Genomic DNA, 12,782 nt, shown 5'->3' with positions numbered 1-12,782 from the left:
CATGTCCTACTTCACTATACATCCCTGCTTCATTCACAGTACACCATTGAACTTGTGCAGAGAATGAGTCATAGTGTCATAAAATCTAAGGCCAGAAGGTATCACCAAATCATCTCGCAACCTCCTGTATATTACAGGCCACTAACACCACCCAGCACTCACACACTAAACCAACAACCAAAATTACACCAAAGTATTACAGCCACAGGAGACGAAACTATTATATGTCAGAGGCAGAAAACAGGAAGGACTGAGGTGCACTAATGCCTGAGGACTCCACAGAGGCAGCGACATGATGATGTGAGATATACCTAGATAATCCTGGCAAATGACCCATACCCAAACACTGCAGAAGAAGGTGAAAAAACAAAGGTCACTTGCAATCTGACTTGGGGAGAAATTCCTTTTTGACCCTACAAATGGTAATCAGTTAGTTCAGCCAGTCAGTTCAGCACCTGAAAGAAAGAATGCTCAGAGCCACCTCAGAGCCCTGGGTCTCCCCATCCAATGTCCCATCTCCAGCTGTGGCCATACCTGATGCTTCAGAGGAAGGAGATTAAAAAAAAATCCCTTCCTCACCCCTGCAGGTGGCCAGCTGAAACCCTGAAGTATAAGTGTTTAGGAACATAAAACATAAACTGGAAGTAAGCCCCAGGGTTGCTGGGCCTTTCCCCCTACTATCACAAGCAACCCCGTCATATAATTGTCATAAATTTGTCCAGCTCTCTCTTGACACTAATTAAGTATTTGCCTCCACAACTCTTAGTGGGAGACTGTTCCAGAACCTCACCCCTCTGATGGTTAGAAATCTAACATCTAGCAGCCTGACTTTGTTCCTGGTTAGTTTATATCCATTTGTTCTTGTGCCAACATTGTCCTTTAGCTTAAATAACTCTTCACCATCCCTGGTATTTACCCCACAATGCATTTATAGAAAGCAATCAATATCCCCTCTCAGCCTCCATTTGGGAGACTAAACAAGCCAAGCTCTTCCAGTCTCCTCTCAAGGAAAAGGTTCCCCAGATGATGTCTAGTGAATGAAGCAAAGCTCAAAATGGTGGGCAGTGAGTGAAACAGGGGTTTACTCTTTGAACAGAGAATAAAAATAAATATTGAACAACTGACTCATCCGACCTGTGCACTGAACAAGGCAGGAGTCCTGTAGAAAAAGAGTTTATAATATCAATGGCAAAATCATTTATCTTATAATTCAAAAATATATTATAATGCATTTACCTAAGGGGCAGAGTTAAGGCTGCACTAGCAACCATAACTTTAGTTTGTCCTGATTTTTGAATGGTTAACTTTGCAACCCAAATTTTTTAGCATATTTCTGTGTAGCTAAAGCTGGTCATAGACTGCTTTTTTCCTGTAGCTGTTTGCTTTTTTCTTTTTTAGGGAAGAACATTTTTTAACCACAGTGAAAGGACACTCCACTTTCTTCCCTGCTCCCAAAATTTCAAAAATTTCTTATTTTGTTCTTTAGCAATTTCTCTGCCAATATTTCAAGTAAAGAAAACAGGACTTAGCATATAGTATAGTGCTTTATGTATGCCAAGCATGGCACATGGCACAAATATCAGGCCATTACTATTTTATGAATTAAAGATACAGATTTTTGTATAATAAAACTTCAGACACTGTCTACTAATTAGTATGCTATGAAGAGGTGAGTTTCAACAGGAAGTTTAATGTTGACACATCCTGCAAGGCACTGTCCAGTGTCACACTTCCTGTTGACTCAGACACATACACTCACAAGAACAGATTGCATTCAGTAAGACTGAGAAGGAAGCCAGGCTACATTACAGCAGCATCCATTCTCTGTTTACTTTATAAGTTATTTCTAGTGATAGTTTAAAAATACCATCCTAACGCCTGTCTTAGCACCAAAATAATACATTTTTTAGTGTGTGAGCATCAAGAGAGAACCAAAAGAATGCAGTAGTCAGGCTTTATTCCTTCCTCACATAGACAGTCCTCTCTCATCAAGAACTTCCTGAAAAAAAGAGTTCTAAATTCCCAGGCATTAGCATATACATAATGATACTATACTACCCTTTATTGGGAAGTGTTCTGTTGTAACATACATGGTACCACAAGGAAAATGGCAGGCAGAGATCCATCTCCCCCTATAATGAAAGGGTCTGCTATATACAGTGGTTCTCAAACTTTTGTACTGGTGACCCCTTTCACATAGCAAGCCTCTGAGTGCAACCCCCCCCCCTTATAAATTAAAAACACTTTTTAATATATTTAACACCATTATAAATGCTGGAGGCAAAACAGGGTTTGGGATGGAGGCTGACAGCTCACGAGCCCCCATGTAATAACCTCGGGACCTCCTCAGGGGTCCTGACCCCCAGTTTGAGAACCCCTGTGCTATAATAGATGTGCCATTTTCTTCTACTTTCTGAATATTTTTTCCCCATTTTCTCATGATGTGATTGGCCTCAGAACTAGAGCTGGGCAAAATTATTCAATTATTTCAGAAAACAGAGTTTTTTGCTGAAAAATACAATTTTTCAAAACTCAAGAAACTATTCACAAATTTGGGTCAAACTTGACAAAGAGTTTGGGCCAAAAATAACGCTGGCTTTTTAACTCAAAATGTTTCTTTACTTTTTAAAAACATTTTGTTTCAACTTTTCCACTTTGAAACATTTCATTTACACTTTTTCATTTCAAAAATGTATTTTGTTTGCAAATTTTAAAAAAACCTCTCAAAAAGGGTGAAAAGCACCCAAAAAGGGCTGAAACAAAATGAAAAGTTTGAAAAAAATTGTTTTGAATCAACCCAAAACATTTTGGTCAATTCAAAATTAATATTTTTCAAATTTTTAGTTCAACAAAAAAAATAAAAATGATATCAGTTCAAATTGAACCCAATTTTTTTTCTTCAGATATTTTGTTTTGGCACAAACTTAACAAGCAAGTATTAGTTCAGCTCTACTCAGGAAGAATATATTGCAGATGAGCCAGGCACTGTTCCTTCTGAGCTACATGCTTGCACAACCATGCACCTTGCTGGTGGACATCTCACACACAGATAAAGGCTGGCTCCATTGGAGACAGTCCCATCACTCAGCAGGAGACATCTGAGTTGAGAGGTGTATAGAGACTTTTCCTGGCCACCTGATCAAACAGAGAAGGGGGTCCAACATTATGTTCTTCCGCCACTCCCCTTCACTTAATCACTCTAGCCACAACCAGTTCTTGGAGTGGATGGGAGGTCTCCTGGACTCTTCCTTCCCCCAACTACTCCTGGTGCTTTTGGTTCTCAGCTGGGGAAGGAGGGAAGAGGCATTGGGCTCCCCATCTCTTCACTGAGGAGAGTCAAAGTAATGAGTCATCTCTCTCATTATCATCTCTCTCTCTCTCCCCCTGTGTCTATTCTGTCTATCTCTGTATCTCACACACAGGGTGAGCCTAGTTGACTGTTATAAAAATTCCCTACTTGTTTTTCCCCTTCCCCTAGCCTGTGTCTACCTATCTATCTGCCCTTAGGCTGGGAGCAACCCAGAGCAAGGAATGTCCCTGCTTGAAGGTCTAGAAGATGCTTAGCACATTGTAGGCACTACCATAAGCAAATCAATAGTACTAGAATGGGGGGTGAGCGATGGAGGGAAAGGTAATGAGACAGTGAAAGAGAGAGCAAGTGATGAAGATGAGACCATAATGAATGCAAGATATAGAACAAATGAGGAAAGAGACTTAGTCAATGGAGAGGAAGGAGGGAGAGGGAAGGAAGGAAGGAGCATGTAGATGAATTACAATGGGAGTAGAAAGTGAGGGGGAGAGAATGGGAGTGAGATAAATTGAACATATTTAGTAAGTTTTAAATGTTAAGCTCTGATGGTCACTCATTCCACACCCATACGCAAATAAATAGATGGAACATTGGATTCAAGTAGGGGTATCCATGGCATAAATGATAATAGGTAGTGACAGTTTGAAGGGTTTGGATTGTTTGTGTGTCAGAAAGGGCCCGAGACTTAAAGAATGTGCTTCAGTGATGGTCACAAGTTACTGGGTATGTTAACAGATAGTAAAACAGAATAAAATAAAGTTAAAGTTTCATCATTCCAAGGAAACAAAGGAATTGAACTGTGTTCTCTGGGGTGCAAAGATTCAGAACATCCTAGGCACTGGGAAACAAGAGCTGTAGTCCACAATCTGAAACATGGAAACGAACTGGTTCATTTTGGGGAACCAATAAAGCTACAATTCTGCAGGTTGAGACAGTGTTGTCAAGGACATTGAAATACACACTGGCAGCATTGCTTGTAAACGGATACAGAGAAGCTGTGTATGACAATGTCATCAAACTATGCCAGTGCTCCTGGCATGCCAGCCAGGATGGAGGTGATAAATTTCTGAAAACAACTAGAGGCAGAATCTCATCCAAAAGACATTCATTGGTAATGAAAGAAGCCTTTATGGGAGATTAGCAATCAGGTTGTTTTATTTAAAACATAAAAGGCAATAAGAAAGGTTCTATACATACATTAGGCACAAGAGACAGACGAAGAAAAGTGGCAAAGGGTCCTGTGGCACCTTATAAACTAATAGACATATTGGAGCATAAGCTTTCATGCGTGAATACCCACTTCGTCGGATGCCACAGGACTCTTTGCCCCTTTTAGAGATCCAGACTAACACGGCTACCCCTCTGATACATGAAAGAAAGTGTAGATCACTACTTAGGAGGAAGAAGAGCTAATAACAGTGAACATTGAGAAGGCTGAGGTGTTTAATCCCTATTTTACTTCAGTCTTCACTAAAATGCTGATTTGTAACCAGATGCTTAACACAATTAATATTGACAACAAGGGGGAAGGAATGCAAACCAAAATAGGGAAAGAATAGGTTAAACCAACCTAATTTCCTGTAGCTGTAGATGTGATAGATCTTGATTTTAGTATGGCTTTTGACACAGTCCTGTATGACATTCTCATAAGCAAACTAGGGAAATGTGGTCTAGATGAAATTATGATAAAATGGGTGCAAAACTGATTGAAAGATCAGACTCAAAGAGCAGTTATTAATGGTTTGCTGTCAAACTGGGGGGTTTATCTAGCGTGGGGTCCTGCAGTGGTCTGTCATGGGTCCAGTACTATTCAATATTTTCATTAATGACTAGGATAATAGAGTGGAGAGCAAGTTTATGAAATTCACGGATGACACTAAGATGGGAGGAGTTGCTAGATTAGAATTCAAAATAAGCTTGACTAATTGGAGAAATGTCTGAATTCAACAATATGAAATTCAGGAAAGACAAGTTCAAAGAACTACACTTAAAAATGAAAAAATCAAACGCACAACTACAAAAAATGGGAAATGACTAGCTAGTCAGTACTATTGAAGAAAAGGATCTGGGCTTTATAGTGGATCACAAACTGAATATGAGTCAACAATGTGATACAGTTGTGAGAAAGAAAAGGAGGACTTGTGGCACCTTAGAGACTAACAAATTTATTTGAGCATAAGCTTTCGTGAGCTACAGCTCACTTCATCGGATGCATTCAGTGGAAAATACAGTGGGGAGATATATATACACAGAGAACATGAAACAATGGGTGTTTACCATACACACTGTAACAAGAGAGTGATCACTTAAGGTGAGCTATTACCAGCAGGAGAGCGGGGGTGTGGGGAGGGAGAAAACCTTTTGTAGTGATAATCAAGGTGGGCCATTTCCAGCAGTTGACAAGAATGTCTGAGGAACAGTGGGAGGTGGAGGGGGGGAATAAACATGGGGAAATAGTTTTACTTTGTGTAATGACCCATCCACTCCCAGTCTCTATTCAAGCCTAAGTTAATTGTATCCAGTTTATAAATTAATTCCAAGTCAGCAGTCTCTCGTTGGAGTCTGTTTTTGAAGTTTTTTTTGTTGAAGAATTGCAACTTTTAGGTCTGTAATCTAGTGACCAAAGAAATTGAAGTGTTCTCCAACTGGTTTGAATGTTATAATTCTAGATGTCTGATTTGCGTCCATTTATTCTTTTACGTAGAGACTGTCCAGTTTGACCAATGTACATGGCTGAGGAACATTGCTGGCACATCATCTCAGGGCATTGGCACCCTGACAGCAGGATTGTCTGGCTATGTAGACTCCCTCCTCAGGCCCTACGCTACCAGCACTCCCAGCTATCTTCGAGACACCACTGACTTCCTGAGGAAACTACAATCCATCGGTGATCTTCCTGAAAACACCATCCTGGCCACTATGGATGTAGAAGCCCTCTACACCAACATTCCACACAAAGATGGACTACAAGCCGTCAGGAACAGTATCCCCGATAATGTCACAGGAAACCTGGTGACTGAACTTTGTGACTTTGTCCTCACCCATAACTATTTCACATTTGGGGACAATGTATACCTTCAAATCAGCGGCACTGCTATGGGCACCCGCATGGCCCCACAGTATGCCAACATTTTTATGGCTGACTTAGAACAACGCTTCCTCAGCTCTCGTCCCCTAATGCCCCTACTCTACTTGCGCTACATTGATGACATCTTCATCCTCTGGACCCATGGAAAAGAAGCCCTTGAGGAATTCTACCGTGATTTCAACAATTTCCATCCCACCATCAACCTCAGCCTGGACCAGTCCACACAAGAGATCCACTTCCTGGACACTATGGTGCTAATAAGCGATGGTCACATAAACACCACCCTATACTGGAAACCTACTAACCGCTATTCCTACCTACATGCCTCCAGCTTTCATCCAGACCACACTACACGATCCATTGTCTACAGCCAAGCTCTACGATACAACCGCATTTGCTCCAGCCCCTCAGACAGAGACAAACACCTACAAGATCTCTATCAAGCATTCTTACAACTACAGTACCCACCTGCTGAAGTGAAGAAACAGATTGACAGAGCCAGAAGAATACCCAGAAGTCAACTACTACAGGACAGGCCCAACAAACAAAATAACAGAACGCCACTAGCCGTCACCTTCAGCCCCCAACTAAAACCTCTCCAACGCATCATCAAGGATCTACAGCCTATCCTGAAGGATGACCCATCACTCTCACAGATCTTGGGAGATAGGCCAGTCCTTGCTTACAGACAGCCCCCCAACCTGAAGCAAATACTTACCAGCAACCACACACCACACAACAGAACCACTAACCCAGGAACCTATCCTTGCAACAAAGCCCGTTGCCAACTGTATCCACATATCTATTCAGGGGACACCATCTTAGGGCCTAATCACCTCAGCCACACTATCAGAGGCTCGTTCACCTGCACATCTACCAATGTGATATATGCCATCATGTGCCAGCAATGCCCCTCTGCCATGTACATTGGTCAAACTGGACAGTCTCTACGTAAAAGAATAAATGGACACAAATCAGACGTCAAGAATTATAACATTCAAAAACCAGTTGGAAAACACTTCAATCTCTTTGGTCACTCAATTACAGATCTAAAAGTTGCAATTCTTCAACAATAAAACTTCAGAAACAGATTCCAACGAGAGACTGCTGAATTGGAATTAATTTGCAAACTGGATACAATTAACTTAGGCTTGAATAAAGACTGGGAGTGGATGGGTCATTACACAAAGTAAAACTATTTCCCTATGTTTATTCCCCCCTCCACCTCCCACTGTTCCTCAGACGTTCTTGTCAACTTCTGGAAATGGCCCACCTTGATTATCACTACAAAAGGTTTTCTCCCTTCCCACACCCCCGCTCTCCTGCTGGTAATAGCTCACCTTAAGTGATCACTCTCTTGTTACAGTGTGTATGGTAAACACCCATTGTTTCATGTTCTCTGTGTATATATATCTCCCCACTGTATTTTCCACTGAATGCATCTGATGAAGTGAGCTGTAGCTCACGAAAGCTTATGCTCAAATAAATTTGTTAGTCTCTAAGGTGCCACAAGTCCTCCTTTTCTTTTTGCGAATACAGACTAACACGGCTGCTACTCTGAAAGTTGTGAGAAAGTATCATTTTGGGGTGTATTAACAGGAGTGTTGTATTTAAGACATGGGAGGTAATTGTTCTGCTCTATTCAGAACTGGACACAATACTTCAGCAGAGGCCTATTGCTTCTGGGCACCACACTTTAAGAAAGATGTGGAGAAATTGGAGACAGTCCAGAGGAGGGCAACAAAAATGATAGGCAGTTTAAAAAAACCCGACCTGAAGAAAAGTGAAAAAAACTGGGTATGTTTAGTCTTGAGAAAAGACAACTGAGGGGGCACATGAAAAAGATTTCATTAAGGGCTGTTATACGGAGGACAGTGATGAATTGTTCTCCATGTCCACTGAAGGTAGGACAAGAAGTAATCAGCTTAGTCTGCAGCAAAGGAGATTTAGGTTAGACAGCAGGATAGTTAAGCACTGGAACAGGCTTCTAAGGGAACTTGTGGAATCCCCATCATTGGAAGTTTTCATGTATACTTTAGACAAACAGCTATTGTCCAGCCCACTGTGCTAAGATTACCTCTTCGAGCCCTACATTTCCATGATTTTTAAACACTTGGAGCTACTCTGCATTTCCATTATACCTTAGCCAGGTCATAATATTGTTATTCACATGTAGATTAAATGCCTTTCCCAGCCATGAGGAATTATATCATTACATTTTATTTTCTCAAGTATTTACCTTTGTGTTACATATATTTCTGCCATCTTTGATTTATTTTTATAATTATATTTAAACTAAAAACCCAGGTTGTGATAACTGATTCTGTGTGGGTAGTGAATGCTGGAGAGTAGACTACTGACTGATAAGGGTGAATAACACAAATTCTCTATAATATTGTGTAGTAGACCACAGAGGAACTTTTCTATGATAGAAAATTATACTGAAGCATGGGATCTCTCTCTCTCTCTGTATATATACACTAGATCGATTTTTTGCACGTTGTTATATAACTTCATGTATGTATTATTTCTCCAAGACTAAAAATATATTCAGCACTATACAATACACAAACTATAGACAGTCTCTGCCTTGTCCACACTGGAAAATAACACCGGCATACCCTGAGGTGCGACTTTAAACTCATAGCGTTAAACAAGCGCAAATCCCTCTGTGAACACTCTGATTCCTAATAATAAGAACAGCCTTTTACAGTACTGTACAGCTTAAGATGATTGGGAACAGGTTTATTAAACTGAAATAATCAGCTCTTGGACCAAAATAACAGCATCCACACAGGGATTTGCACAATTTAATGAGATAATCTTTAAAATGATTTAAATTAAACTGGAGCAATTTACCCATATATAGTACAAAGGATTAGAGTAAAATCATAGAATCATAGACTTTAAGGTCAGAAGGAACCATTATGATAGTCTAGTCTGACCTCCTGCACAACGCAGGCCAGAGAATCTCACCTACCCACTTCTGTAACAAACCCCTAACCTATGTCTGAGCTATTTAAGTCCTCAAATCGTGGTTTAAAGACTTCAAGGTGCAGAGAATCCTCCAGCAAGCGACCCGTACCCCACACTGCAGAGGAAGGCGAAAAACCCCCAGGGCCTCTGCCAATCTGCCCAGGAGGAAAATTCCTTCCCAACCCCAAATATGGCGATCAGCTAAACCCTGAGCGTGTGGGCAAGGCTCACCAGCCAGACACCCAGGAAAGAATTCTCTGTAGTAACTCATATCCCACCCCATCTAATATCCCATCACAGGGCATTGGGCGTATCTACCACTAATAGTTGAAGATCAATTAATTGCCAAAATTAGGCTATCCCATCATATCATCCCTTCCATAAACTTATCAAGCTTAGTCTTGAAGCCACATATGTCTTTTGCCCCCACTGCTTCCCTTGGAAGGCTATTCCAGAACTTCACTCCTCTGATGGTTAGAAACCTTCATCTAATTTCAAGCCTAAACTTCCTGGTGGCCAATTTATATCCATTTGTTCTTGTGTCCACAGTGGTACTGAGTTTAAATAATTCTTCTCCCTCCATGGTATTTATAGAGAGCAATCATATCTCCTGTCAGCCTTCTTTTGGTTAGGCTAAACAAGCCAAGCTCTTTGAGTCTCTTTTCATAAGACAGTTTTTCTATTCCTCGGATCATCCTAATAGCCCTTCTCTGTACCTGTTCCAGTTTGAATTCATCCTTCTTAAACATGGGAGACCAGAACTGCACACAATATTCCAGATGAGGTCTCACCAGTGCCTTGTATAATGGTACTAACCTTGCCTGAGGTCTCACCAGTGCCTTGTATAATGGTACTAACACCTCCTAGAAATACCTCACCTGATGCATCCCAAGACTGCATTAGCTTTTTTCAAGGCCATATCACATTGGCGGCTCATAGTCATCCTGTGATCAACCAATACTCCGAGGTCCTTCTCCTCCTCTGTTACTTCCAAGTGATGCGTCCCCAGTTTATAACAAAAATTCTTGTTATTAATCCCTAAATGCATGACCTTGCACTTTTCACTATTAAATTTCATCCTATTACTATTACTCCAGTTTACAAGGTCATCCAGATCTTCCTGAATGATATCCTGGTCCTTCTCTGTATTAGCACATTCCCGCTTTTTGTGCCAAGGTCAGTAATAAAAAGATTAAATAAGATTGGTCCCAAAACCAGTCCCTGAGGAACTCCACTAGTAACCTCCTTCCAGCCTGACAGTTCACCTTTCAGTGTGACTTTTTGTAGTCTCCCCTTTAACCAGTTCCTTATCCACCTTTCAGTTTTCATATTGATCCCCATCTTTTCCAATTTAGCTAATAATTCCTCATGTGGAACAGTATCAAATGCCTTACTGAAGTCGAGGTAAATTAGATCCACTGCATTTCCTTTGTCTAAAAAATCTGTTACCTTCTCAAAGAAGGAGATCAGGTTAGTTTGACATGATCTACCTTTTGTAAAACCATGTTGTGTTTTGTCCCAATTACCATTGACCTCAATGTCCTTAACTACTTTCTCCTTCAAAATTTTTTCCAAGACCTTGCATACTACAGATGTCAAACTAACAGGCCTGTAGTTACCTGGATCACTTTCTTCCCACCCCCCTCCCCCTTCTTAAAAATAGTAACTATGTTAGCAATTCTCCAGTCATATGGTACAACCCCTGAACTTACAGATTCATTAACATTTTTTGCTAATGAGCTTGCAATTTCATGTGCCAGTTCCTTTAATATTCTTGGATGAAGATTGTCTGGGCCCTGCGGTTTAGTCCCATTAAGCTGTTCGAGTTTGGCTTCTACCTCAGATGAGGTAATATCTGCCTCCATATCCTCATTCCCATTTGTCGTCCTACCATTATCCCTAATCCCCTCATTAGCCTCGTGAAAGACCGAGGCAAAGTATGTGTTTAGATATCGGACCATGCCTAGATTATCCTTAGCTTCCACTCCATCCTCAGTGTTAAGCGGTCCCACTTCTTCTTTCTTTGTTTTCTTCTTATTTATATGGCTATAGAACCAGTGGTGAGGGACAACCGGTTCTAAAAGGGCTTCTAAATTTAACAACCGGCCAAAAATGGTGCCTTAGGCACCAACTCCATGGGTGCTCTGGAGCTGGAGCACCCACGGGGAGAATTAGGAGGGCTGAGAAGCAAACGGTGGGGGCTCTGCACCCACCAAATTCTCCCCTTGGGTGCTCCAGCCCCGAGCACCCACTGAGTCAGTGCCTAAGGCGCCACTTTTGATGTGATCCGTGGGGGAGCGGCTGCTCCCCCCGAGCTACGCTACCCCACCCCTAGGAGCCAGAGGGACCTGCCGGATGCTTCCTGGGAGCTGCCCCAGGTAAGCACCGCTGGGACTTCCCACCTCACCCCCCGGCAGGTCCCTCTGGCTCTTAGGGGCAGGGCGGGGTGGGTACCCACTATAGTGGCCCACAAAACCCTCCTTCACCTTTCTGGGGGTAATCGGGGGATAGGGGAGGGGGCTGGATGGGGCAGGGGTCCCGGGAGGGAGGGCATCAAGGAACGCAGGGGGTTAGATGGGGCAGGAGTCCCGGGGGCGGGGGTGGGGCACCACCCCCTCCTGGGGTGAGGAGGGAACTGGTTGTTAAGATTTTGGCAACTCATCACTGAATAGAACCTTTTACTATTGGTTTTAATTCCCTTTGCAAGGTCCAACTCTATATGGCTTTTGGCCTTTCTCACTTTATCCCTACATGTTCTGACCTCAATAAGGTAGCTTTCCTTGCTGATCCCTCCCATCTTCCACTCCTTGTAGGCTTTCTGCTTTTTCTTAATCACCTCTGAGATGCTTACTCATCCAGCTTTGTCTACAACTCCTGCCTATGAGTTTTTTTTCCCCTTTCTTGGGATGCAGGTTTCTGATAGTTTCTGCAACCTTGACTTGAAGTAATTCCAGGCCTTCTCCGCCTTTAAATCCCACAAGTTCTTCAGTCCAATCCACTTCACTAACTAATTTCCTTAATTTTTTTTAAAGTTAGCCCTTTTGAAATCAAAAACCCTACTCACAGATCTATTTTTGTTTATCCTTCCATTTAATTTGAACTGAATTAGCTCAGGATCACTCGAACCAAGGTTGTCCCCTACAACTATTTCTTCTATGAGGTCCTCACTACTCGCCAAAACCAAATCTAAAATGGCATCCCCTCTTGTTGATTCAGCAACTACTTGGTGAAGGAATCCATCTGCTATCACATCCAGGAAAATCTGAGTCCTATTATTATTACTTGCACTTGGCCTCCAGTCTATATCTGGGAAGTTAAAGTCTCCCATGATCACACAATTTCCATTAATATTTACTTCATTAAAAACATTAAAGAGGTCTCTATCCATATCGGATCCCAGCGGTCTAT

Source organism: Lepidochelys kempii, chromosome 1, assembly GCF_965140265.1.
Source record: "Lepidochelys kempii isolate rLepKem1 chromosome 1, rLepKem1.hap2, whole genome shotgun sequence".
Lineage (NCBI taxonomy): Eukaryota > Metazoa > Chordata > Testudines > Cheloniidae > Lepidochelys > Lepidochelys kempii.
This window is presented reverse-complemented; position numbering follows the sequence as displayed.